The sequence below is a fragment of the Coenobita brevimanus genome, chromosome 86 (assembly GCF_032717465.1).
Source record: "Coenobita brevimanus isolate Jiangsu-jjx chromosome 86, ASM3271746v2, whole genome shotgun sequence".
Lineage (NCBI taxonomy): Eukaryota > Metazoa > Arthropoda > Malacostraca > Decapoda > Coenobitidae > Coenobita > Coenobita brevimanus.
Window position 1 is genome coordinate 6,904,895 of NC_137039.1, and position 12,582 is coordinate 6,917,476.

The following is a 12,582-nucleotide window of genomic DNA, read 5'->3' on the forward strand; positions in this document are numbered from 1 at the left end:
ACAACCAATATCATCGTAAAGAGTTAAAGGTTGGAGTGCTACACAAGATTAAACGGCAGTAAATACTATAGTTCGTTCACTTGAGCTTGGCCCAAATTTTCAACCTTTTGCAGCTTATTTCATGAAGCTCAGGTGGCAGAAAAAGATAATACTTTGGCTCTAAATCCGTTCTGTAGTACTTCTTCCTGACTAGCATCATATTCTAGCATTCAAGATGGAGGGATGGCAATTTTAGGCCAAGGTAAAGTGAACAGAGTATAGTTAGTGACGCTTTGGGGGGCATCATCCTGAAATACTGTGATGCCTGGGACACAGTAACTACCAGGATAAATTACTTAGCAGAATGATGAAAAGTAACGTTGGCATAACATGAGTGGAAATGGGGATATCGTGAGGAAGTGACTCATGATGGAGAGAAAAATCAGTTTCATCACACACACACACACACACACACACACACACACACACACACACACACACACACACACACACACACACACACACACACACACACACACACACACACACACACACACACACACACACACACACACACACACATCCTTACCCAAACACCCCTCCCCACTCACACTCACACCCTCACCCAGACGCCAGTTTGACCTATAATTAGAGTTAATGACCCCAACTTGGTATCTGATTGGCCAGCATAATTAAGATCTCTTTAATGTCGAGCAAACCAAGAAATTGCAATATGTCAAGCGGCCAATATTAATCCTGAAAATAAGTGTTCAGGTTATCAAGACTTTTAGACTTTCACCCGCAATTACCTTGATGTTATTTAATCTTTTCACCTGTAATTACCTTGATGTTATTTAATTTTTTCACCTGTAATTACCTTGATGTTATTTAATCTTTTCACCTGTAAATACCTTGATGTTATTTAATCTTTTTACCTGTAATTACCTTGATGTTATTAGTCTTTTCACCTGTAATTACCTTGATGTTATTAGTCTTTTCACCTAGATGACGTATCTTATATTTATTTTCATCTTTCCATCACTCATTACTTATAAGCTTATGGGACTCACTGAACTGAGGGGTAAAACATATCCTTCATTAGCTGGCAGTGAAGGGGTGAAGCCTGACAACAGTGTTAAGTGGCCAGTGCATATCATTACTTAGTTGTGTATAGCATGCTCCCTACCATTACTTTTTGTATACATATTTTATTCTTCTTTCCAGACGACAAAATTTGCTTCAGTGAAATAAATAGCAATGAACATGTTAGAAATAATCTCCACTGCAAATGATCCACACAGAACCAAATAATAGCTTAGAGGGTAGAAAGAAAAAAGACGTACTCTGGCTGAAATGGAAATGTCTTACGATAAATAAATTAATAATAATTAAGATAAACAAATAATTATAATCAGGTGGAGAGATAGAGGGTTGTGTCTTGTCTACCTCACCTGCCTCACCTGTCTCTGTCCATGTCTAACCATACCTGACCCTTCTTGGGCATGATCCTGCCTCAGTGTGCCTTGCCCTTGCCCTGCCTCGCCCCTCCTGCCTCATCCATCCCTTGTCTCACCCTTCCTTTGTCACACCCTGCCCCTGTTTCACGTATATGCTGCCTCACCCTACCCTTCTCTGAACTTTATCCTGTATTGCCTTCCCTGCTTTCCTGTCGTTATCTTAGACTAATTGGATAGATACGTACCAGAGTCACAGTCTCCTCAGAAACAAACCTTTTCTCGGGAAAATAGGGACATGTTGTTGGTCGCTTTCCTTTAAACTTCTTTTTATTCCCTCATCTTCCCTCTGTGTCATCAATCCCTTACCTCTCCCTTATTCACCTCACCCTTCCCTGCCTCAGTGCCTCACCCTTCCATGCCTCAGTGCCTCATCCTTCCCTGCCTCAGTGCCTCATCCTTCCCTGCCTCAGTGCCTCACCCTTCCATGCCTCAACCTGTCCTGCCTCGCCCTTACCCTGCCCCACATCCAGCTCGCACCACATCCTATTTACTCATTGCACAAAGTGGAAAAGTAGTGAACGAAAGATATAATTATGAGAGCTCAGTTCAAAAGCCACCCCCTAAGAATGCCTCAAGAAAATGACACAGTGCATGAAACACTGGAGGTCGTAGGAACTAGGATAAAAAAAAAAAAAAAAAGTTAATTTAAATGAAGAGTTATCCCATGTTGACCAATTGTGTAGGCAAAATGAAGCACTGTCTCTATTAACCTCTCACTTTCCTTTACTCACATGGATCTGTATCAGAGCAAAACACAATGAGGCAGTTGTTTAAACAGTACAGTGAGATCAGACAACGATGGAAAAAAAAAAGAAAAGAGCTGAAGCTTTATATGAATAGAGTATATTAAAGACTTACATTAGGTAAATATAATCTTAATACTAATTTTTTTTTTTTATGTGAGGAAGAATGGACCAAAAGCAACGAGCCTCAAAATCGTTCCTTCCAAGAGAAAAACAAGATACAAGAGAGAGCCAAATTCAAGATCCGATCATTTCGAGATGCCTGGACACACTGCGTGTGAAAGACTGGAGATCATAGGAAGCAGGAAATACAGATAGAGGGAGACAGTTCCAGAGTTGACCTCTTGCATAAATGAAGGACTGGGAGTAACGGTTAACTCTTGCATTAGAGAGTTGGACAGAAAAGGGGTGAGAGTTTGCTGCTAGACGGGTGCTACACGCCCGTCGTAGAGGTGGAGGAATGCATGCAGACAGTTCAGAGGAACAGTGACCACTGAAGTAGCGATAGCAAAGAGATAAGGATGCAACTATGCGGTGAAGAGACAGAGGTTGAAGGGAGTCAGTAAGAGCAGGAGAGTTAATGAGACGAAAAGCCTTTGACTCCAGCCTATTGAGAAGAGCTGTATGTGGGAAGCCTCCCCACACATGAGAGTTGTACTCCACACAGGGGGGGATAAAACCCCTGTATGGAGTCAACAATTGTGTAGGGGTAAAGAAGGAATGGAGTAGGCTTAGCACACCCAATCTCTTGGAAGCAGATTTTACAAGAGATGTAATATGATCTTTCCAAGATAAGTCCCGAGTAATTGAAACCCCAAGCATGTTCAACGATGATGCAGGATTAAGCTGAATATTATTAAACATTATTGGGTATACCTGTTGAAAATTTTGTCACGTTGATAGGTGCAAAAATTGTCTTTCATGCATTAAAAACAACCATATTATTTTTACCCCAGTCAGAGATACGAGCCAAGTCAGACATTAGGTGTGTCATAGCCTCATCCCTTGTTTGTTGAAATAACTGTTGAGATGTACGTTGTGGGAATCGAATCGAAAGGTGAAAGGTGGTGTCATCAGCGTATGAGTGGATAGGGTTAGATGTACAGCTTAGAAGGTCATTGATGAATAAAAGGAAGAGAGTTGGTGATAGAACAGAGCCCTGAGGAACACCACTGTTCATAGATCTAGGAGAAGAACGATGGCCGTCTACAACAGTGGCTATAGAACGACCAGAAAGGAAGCTAGCGATGAAGGCACAGACAGAAGGATAGAAACCGTAGGAGGGCAATTTGGAATTTAAAGATTTATGCCAGACTCGATCGAAAGCCTTTGAGATGTCAAGTGCAATGGCAAAGCTTTCGCCAAAGTCCAGAAAGGAGGATGACCAGGAGTCTGAAAGGTAGGCGAGAACATCGCCTGTGGAGCGTCCCTGACGGAACCCATACTGACGATCAGAAAGAAGGTTGTGATAGGAAAGATGCTTTAAAATTTTTCTATTAAGAACAGACTCGAAAGCTTTTGAGATACAGGACGTTAAAGCAATTGGACGATAGTTAGAGGGTTGGGAGTGGCCACCCTACTTTGGGACTGGCTGAATGAGAGCAAACTTTCAGCAAGAAGGAAAGGCACAAGTTGATAGACAAAGGCAAAAGAGTTTGCCCAGGCAGGGTGTAAGCACAGAAGCACAGTTCTTGAGAACAACAGGAGGGACTCCATCAGGCCCATATGCCTTATTAGTATTCAGATCTGAGATGGCAGAGAATACATCAGCTGAAGAACTTTTAATGTCAGCCATGAGGAAGTCAGAGGGGGTAAGTGATGGAGGAACAGCACCGGAATTGTCTAAGGTGGAATTGGAGGAGAAAGTCTGAGTGAAAAGATCTGCTTTATCGGTAGAAGAAATAGCTACAGAGCCATCAGAGTAGAAAAGAGGAGGGAAGGCTGATGAGGTAAAGTTGTTAGAAAGGCTTTTGGGAAGGTGCCAGAAGGAGCAGGAAGAGTTCGAGTTAGAGAGTTGAGAGCATTTTGTACAGATGAAATTATTTTTAGCAGAGCGAAGAACAGACTTAGCACGATTCCGGGCAGAAACGTATAAAAAATGTGACTCAGAGGTGGGTTGGTTCCGGTACCTTTCACAGGCCCTCTCCTTGTTGCGGACGGCATTTGAACAAGCGTGATTAAACCAAGGCTTTCGTGCATTAGTCAAAGGATATGAGAAAGGAATGTATGCTTCCATGCCCAAGAGAATAACCTCCGTTATGCGCAATGCACACTCAGATGGCTCACGGCCATGGAAGCAATAATCATTCCAAGGAAAATCAAAGAAGTACTGCCTGAGGGCCTCTCAATATGCAGCTCCAAAGTGCCACAGTCGACGTTTCTTTGGAGGGTCCACAGGCTGTGCCAGAGCGATAGGACAGGTTAAGGTAAATAGGTTGTGACTGGAGGAGTCCAACGGAGAGAAAAGATTAACAGTGTAAGCAGAAGGATTAGTTGTAACAAAGAGGTCAAATATGTTCGAGCTCTCTCCAAGGCGGTCAGGGATACGGGCAGGGTGCTGTACAAGCTGCTCTAGGTCATTAAAGATAGAAAAGATGAAAGCTTGTTCACCAGGTGGATCAGTGAAAGGAGAGGAGAGCCAACGGTGGTGGTGAACATTGAAATCTCCTAGAATGGAGATTTCAGAGAAACGAGAAATGGTTAGAATGTGTTCCATCGTAGAAGTAAGATAGTCAAAGAATTTTTCATAGTCAGTAGAATTAGGAGATAAGTAAACAGCACAGATATATTTAGTCAGAGAATGACAGGAAAGCCGAAGCTAGAGTGTAGAGAATTCAGAAGAATCAAGTTCAGGATCATGAGAGCAAGATAAATCGTTGCGTACATATACACAACAGCCACCTTTGGCTTTGAAATGAGTATAGAGAAAGTAGGATGAAACAGAGAAGGTTTGCTGTCAGTTGCCTCAGACAGCTGAGTCTTAGATGGGAAGAGAAGGTGAGGTTTAGCGGAGGACAGGTGATGTTCGACAGAGAAAGTTAGAGGAAAGGCTGCGAATGTTGCAGAAATGAAGAAGTGAATCAGACAGTGGTTTCATTCGTTTAGATAAAAAGAAAATTATGCATTTTAAATGTCAAGTGTATCTGTTGCCAAAAGTGCTGCCGTTTTTATTGCTGTCGATATTTGTATGATAGCAATCCTTAGGTTGGTGATAATGATTTTGATATAGACTACTGCTCAACTTCGACATCGCCCATACGTAGCATAATCTCTCTCTCTCTCTCTCTCTCTGTTTGTCTATCTATCAATCTATAGCCCGACATCCTAATCCTGCAAAGGGTGGCCGCAGACAAAACGCCTCCAAGTCGCTCTGTCACCCACCATTTGACTACCCTCCCCCCAACTCACCCCCCCCTCCCTCATATACCTCTCAACTCCATCCCTCCACCTCATCCTTGGTCTACCTCTCCCTCTCCCTCTCCCTCCCTCCACCTCACCTACATACACCCTCTTAGTCAGTCTTTCATTCTCCATTCTCTCCACATGCCCAAACCACCTCTGTGTATTTCTCCTAATCTTCTCAACCACATCCACATCCACCCCACAACGTTCCTTCACTTCTTCATTCGTCAACCTGTCCCTCCACGTCACTCCACATGCTCCTCTCAAGTAACTCATTTCCACTGCTCTCACTCTTGACTTGTTCCCCTCTTGCAAGGACCACGCCTCGCTTCCATACGTCAGGGTAGGGATCACAATACTATCATGCAGTGACTTCTTAACTTCCATACTCACCTCCCTATTCCTCATCACTGCTTTCAGTGTACCAACAACCTTCCTTCCCTGCTGTACCCTTTCACGCACTTCATCCCCCAGAGTTCCATCCTTACTCATCACACTACCCAAGTACTTGAATGCACTCACATTCTCCATATCCTCACCATCCAACCTCACTGTACATTCTGTGACTTCATTCCTCTCAAACACCATAAATTTACTTTTGTTTACATTAACTTTCAGCTTCCTCCTCCTACACACTGTCCCAAGTTCATTCACCAAACCTTGCAACTCCCATTCATCTTCATTCAACAATACTGTATCATCAGCAAACAGCAACACCGGAATCTTTCAAATCTCACCCTCATTCATTAGAGCCACCCCCACATCCACTGCCCTACCTTGCACCTCCTTTACAACCCCATCCATGTATATATTAAACAGCCATGGAGACATCACATAACCTTGTTTCAGTCCCACGTTGAGATCAAAGAACTCACTCAGCTCACCATCTAGTCGCACCGTAGCCCTAGCTCCTTCATACATACTCTTCACAGCACTCAACAATCTCCCCTCCACTCCATATATTCTTAATACCTTCCACATACCTTGCCTATCTCTTCTGTCATAAGCTTTCTCCAAGTCCATGAAGACAGCATACACTTTCCTTCCCTTCTCTAGATACTTCTCCATTAAACATCTCAGAACAAATATCTGATCTACACACCCCTTTCCCTTCCTAAATCCCCCTTGTTCTTCTCCAACTAGCTGCTCTGTCATATTCCTAACCCTATCAATGAGTATTCTACCGTATATTTTACCAGTTACACTAAGAAGGCAAATACCCCTATGGTTACCACAAACTTCTCTCTCCCCTTTTCCCTTTGTATAAAGGAACAATTATACCTGATTTCCAGTCCTCTGGAACCCTTCCCTCTTCCCAGGCCAATCTACACAACTTCCATATCCACTCCACAACAATCTCACCCCCATACCTAAGCATTTCACCACACACTCCATCAATTCCTGGGGCCTTTCCCAACTTGATCTTCTTCATCGCTTCCACTAATTCCGCCCTACTGATCTCTTCCTCCCTCCTCTCATCTCTTCTTCTCCCAGCCATTCCCTAACCACTTATACTCGCACTGCTCTCACTCTCTACATTCAACAAATCCTCAAAGTGCTCCTTCCATCTCCTCAATTTCTCTCTCTTCTCCACCAACAATCTATTATTCCTATCTTTCACTCCCCTACTATTTCCCCTTTCACACTGCCTTACCTTCTTTACCTCCTTCCAAAACAATTTCTTACTCTCCCTCCATTTCACACTCAGATTCCTCCCAAACTCCTCATCACTTTCTTCTTACTCTCCTTCACCAGTCTCTTAACCTCCCTTCTCCTGCTCAAATATACTTCTCTTTTCTCTCTCTCATCTTCTCCCCTACCTCTACTCGCTAACCATTCACTATATGCCTTCTTCTTTTGTTCCACAGCTCGTCTCACCTCATCATTCCACCATGCTGTCCCTTGCACACCCTTGCATCGCCTCCTCACTCCACAAACCGCCTCACACGCTGTGCCTATCTCTTCCGTGAATATCTTATACATACGTCTTCCACCCCTTCCATCTGCTCTAGCTCATACCTTCCCAATCTTTACTTCCACTATGTTCTTATACTCTGCCATTCTCTCACTATCTAGCAAATTCTCCACTCTTCTCACAGGAGTTGCTTCCTCCTGTCTTCCCCTTCGTCTCCTCAACCATTTTCTTTGCATCTCTACCTTGGCCATCACTAAGTGATGGTCCGAGACTCTATTCCCCCACCTTCTCCACACTCTTGCATCCAACACTTGTCTTCTCATTCGCTCATCCACACACACATAGTCTATCATTGCCTTTCGTTCAACAAGTTCAACATCCATCCTCCTCATTACTCTCCATGTATACCGGTGGATCATCTTATGCCGAAAGTAGGTGTTGGCTATTGCCAACCCCTTACCAGCACAGATGTCCACCAAAGCATTACTATTCCCATCTACTTCACCTGGCACACCCCACTGACCAACCACTCCATCCACTCGTACATTCCCAACTTTGCCATTCATGTCTCCAATCAACAGCACTCTCTCGCTCCTCTCAAACTTGTCCATACATGCTTCTACACTCGCCCAAAACTCATCTTTCACTCTTGCCACTCGGTCCTCTGTCGGAGCATACACACATACAATCGCCCACGCTTGTATACCTACTTTCATCCTCACCCATACAATCGTTGCACCCACTGTTCCATACTCTCTTATATTCTCCTTCCACTTCTTGCTTATCATCAGACATACTCCCTCTCTTGCCCTCTCATTCTCATTGACTCTCGCACATATACCTAAACCATATTCCCATTCTCTCACCCTTTCACCTTCCCATTTAGTTTCAGTCAATCCACATATATCCTCAAGCACCTGAACAATCTCTCTCTCTTTCACTTCATCATTCACTCCTCTCACATTCCAAGTTCCCACCCTCAGAGTGTCCTTTGTCCGTTCCTTAGTCGTCAACGTACGGTCCGTCCTGGTCCGAGGCGCTTTATTCGCTTGTTTAGTTAGTTCTTTTTACGGGGTGGGGCACTAACCCACCACCAACCCTTTTACTCGCCTCGTACAACAAGCAGGGATACTGAGGGAGTATTCTTGAAATCCCCCTTCCCCCAGGGGGGTAAAATGTCCCTAGTTTCGATCCCGGGTCTCAGTAACCAGACCCAGTTATCAGCCACTGTTGGCCGCTGTTTGTACCCTGAAAAGATGAAATGTGTTTATTGTCTGGGAAGCCGCGAAGTCGCCCTTGCGGTTTCTGTGAGGTAGAGCTGTTTCATCGACCAACAAGTTTATAGTCAAGCATTGTCACCTGCAATTTCATATACTGTATAATTCATCTCCAGCTTTTCTCCTTCCATAAGTACTTAACCCAGATGTATGTATATTTTACTCACTACTACTACTACTACTACTACTACCACCAAGCGATTTTATTCAGCATTGAAGAGACCACTGTATTCCAACTGCTTAAATATATCCTTCATAAACTTTACTAACAAAGATATACTGAGTTAAATACAAGTAGTCTCTTAGTAGCAAGAAGAGTAAATAAGAATGTGGATTGAAGAGGTGATTCCATTTGTTCCATTAACGTTTCTAAATTACAGCCATCTGCTTATTGGACTTGCACGTCTCCTCATACCTTACAAACTCACATATACCCTTTGCATCACTCTATTCATGTCTATTCTCTGTGTAACCAGATATTCTACATAAACATTGTGTTAACATAATCCTACATCCAAACTCATTCACATATACACCTTTTCATCACCCTATTCATGTCTCTTCTCTGAGCGACTAGATTGTCTATGTAAACACACTGGTACCATTAGACCTGCAGAGCATCACTGTTCCACATTATTTTGCGAATCTCTTGTTTTTTTTTTCCATCTGCTCCACCTCACGGAACACATGTAACATATTCAGTAGTAAGATTTTCAGCATCACTGATTCACATATATCACAATTCTCCATGCGTCCCATCCGATCCTTCTCAGGAACACACGTGACATTCAGTAGCAACATTTCCAATATCACTAATCCTTATATATCACGAATGTCTCTATGTCCCGCCCCATCCACCTCACGGAACACGTAACGCATTCACTGGTAACATTTCCACTACCTATACCCACGACTTCTCTTACGTAGCCTATACCGCAGAGTCACACCCAAATGTTAATGTGAGCACTGACACTCTCATACAGTCCTCCTTTGAAACATCTAATTACATTTTCTGTTCGGAATGCGTGGTTTTCAATGCACCAGCTACTTATTTTTCCTGCTTTACTAAATGTAATTTCCACTTCCCTGATGGATTAAACTCATTTTTCTCTCGGTGTGCAAAGGTAGTTAATGTGGGAAAAGCTGCCCGAATATGAGCTGTTTCGGTAGTTACCTGTACGCTATAGTTATTATTAATGCTATTATTATTATTATTATTATTATTATTATTATTGTTGTAATAGTACTAGTAGTTGCAGTAGTAGTAGTAGTAGTAGTAGTAGTAGCAGCAGTAGCATTAATAGTAGTAGTAGCAGTAGATAGTAGTATTAGTAGTAGTAGTAGTTGTAATTATTAATAGTATTAGAGTTTTTTATAACAACGAAGCCTTCAGCATGGGCTTATAACTATTTCCTTACTTCTATAATAATATCGCATTAGAAGTATTGAAATCATTACATACTCCATAAATAATCTGTACAGCAACTACAGAATTGATTTATCTTAACTACAGATGCTATTCACAAGACGAAGTAATGAGCCGGCATTATATACGTGTGTGTGTGTGTGTGTGTGTGTGTGTGTGTGTGTGTGTGTGAGAGAGAGAGAGAGAGAGAGAGAGAGAGAGAGGGGGCAGGTCGTGTTCAGGTGTTCACTACGCAAGCTCATTAGTGCCATAACACCTGTGTGAGGCTTACCTGTCTCCGCCTCCTTACCCCCTCTCACACCTTCTTACCTCCCTCTCCCTTCACGCCATTTTCTCCCCCTCCCTCCCTCAGTCCTTCTCTCCCGCTTTTCTCTTGTCTCCTCATCTTCCCTCTTCCCTCCCTGTCTCTCTCTTCTCTCCTTTTTATCTCTTCCTTTCCTCCTTTCTTCCTCCTCCTTCCCTCTGCTTCTCTGTCCAAGGTCTCTTGCCTCTCACGTCACCCTCCGCCTCCTGCTGCCTGGGTTCATACTTTGTCCTCTCTCTCTCTGTCTCTCTCTCTCACACACACACACACACACACACACAGATGGATACCTTCATCAACTGCATGAACACTGGATACCCCTGAACACATGGAATCCACCGAACCGACAAGAATCTACTTGAACCAGGACGTATACATCTTGTGTGTGTGTGTGTGTGTGTGTGTGTGTGTGTGTGTGTGTGTGTGTGTGTGTGTGTGTGTGTGTGTGTGTGTGTAGCCAGCAACACTATATCACCACACCATAACACACTCACCATATCACACCATACCTAATATGTCAGTGTATAGCACTCCACACACCCTTTTTTATCTCACGTACAACCATTACCTTTGAAAACTATTTAGTTGCCTGGTGGTGCAAGAATGAAATAATAAGAACGTCATCGTACTGAATTAGTTTACAACACACACTACCACAATGCGCAACATCACATGCTTCCTCTCTCTTCTTACTCTCCTCTTCTTATCCCCTCTCTACCTTCCAATCACCTCTTTCCCTTCCTCCATCTTCCCTTACTTCTTTCTGTCACCCCTCAATTCTAACTCTTCTTTCTCCCCTCCCTTTATCCCCTTCCTCACCCCTTCACACATTCATTCCATTATTCCTCACCTTTCTTGAATTTACTCCTCTGTCTACTCCCCACCCTTCCCATCATTCTCTTTCCTTCTCCCCTCATCTCCCCCATCTCTCATCTCCCATCCCCACCTGCATTCCGGAGTACCTCTTTCTTCTGAGATTTATTCTTGTCACCTCTCCCAATCCTTTTCACCATCTCTCTCCTCTTTCTCCATCCTCTTCCTCGCTCCTTTCCCTCTCTCCCCACACCACACCACACACATCACTGGTATTATTGTGTATTTCTGGACTAGTATGCAGTTTCAATTTATAACTATGTATTTTCATGAATAAATTCCTGTATGCTTCTTGTGCAGTTTTTGTGACCTCAGTATTACAAAGACTTTGTGTTTTTTATAAATTGTTTTAAATAATGGTAATAACTAACATTTTTTTTACAGAAATCTAAAGAAACACACAGAGAAAAATCTATGGTACCCCAAATAATAGTAAAAAATTAACCTATTCCAATTTTTGTATGTATATAATCATTAGAGGTACTTCTTTAAAGGAACACAGGCTGGCCGTGTCGAGGAAGCTTGTGCATCTAAGTCATCAGCGGAGCTATACTAGTCTGGTGCAGCCATACTAGGCAGGTTCCTTGTTAGGGATCACAGGAAAAATCTTACCTGGCAGTAAGTGGCTGACTTGGCCCCGTGAGCAACCAGCTCACACCTAAACAAATACAACTAGTTCTATCAAATCATGGGCCACGGTTCCCAACAGCAATGGAGAAGTTGGCCATAACGGGATCAAACCTACTCTGGGGGAAGGGGTGCGAAGAATGTCTATGTTTCTCAATATAGCCGCCTCTGGAAACTAAACCATGGGACCTGAAACGTCCTCATTCTTGCTGGTGAAGCCAAGTTGGTTCTCGTTATCAGGGATGCGAGTGATGTAAACAAAGATATCACAGGTCTTAGTGAGGTCACAACACCTGGTGAGACATTTGTAGAACTGTCTGATATTTATGTCCTGCGATGCAAAGACAAACATGAAAAGATGCAACACGGCTAATGGGTTTTGGTCAGTAACAACTGAAGTGGTTATAATGAAAAAGGCTTTAGTATAAAGTAAATGGAACAACAGGAGAAATGATAATATACATTAAAAAGAGAGGAAAGAAATATCATCCACGTATATGTTTCAACATCTGCTTCTAA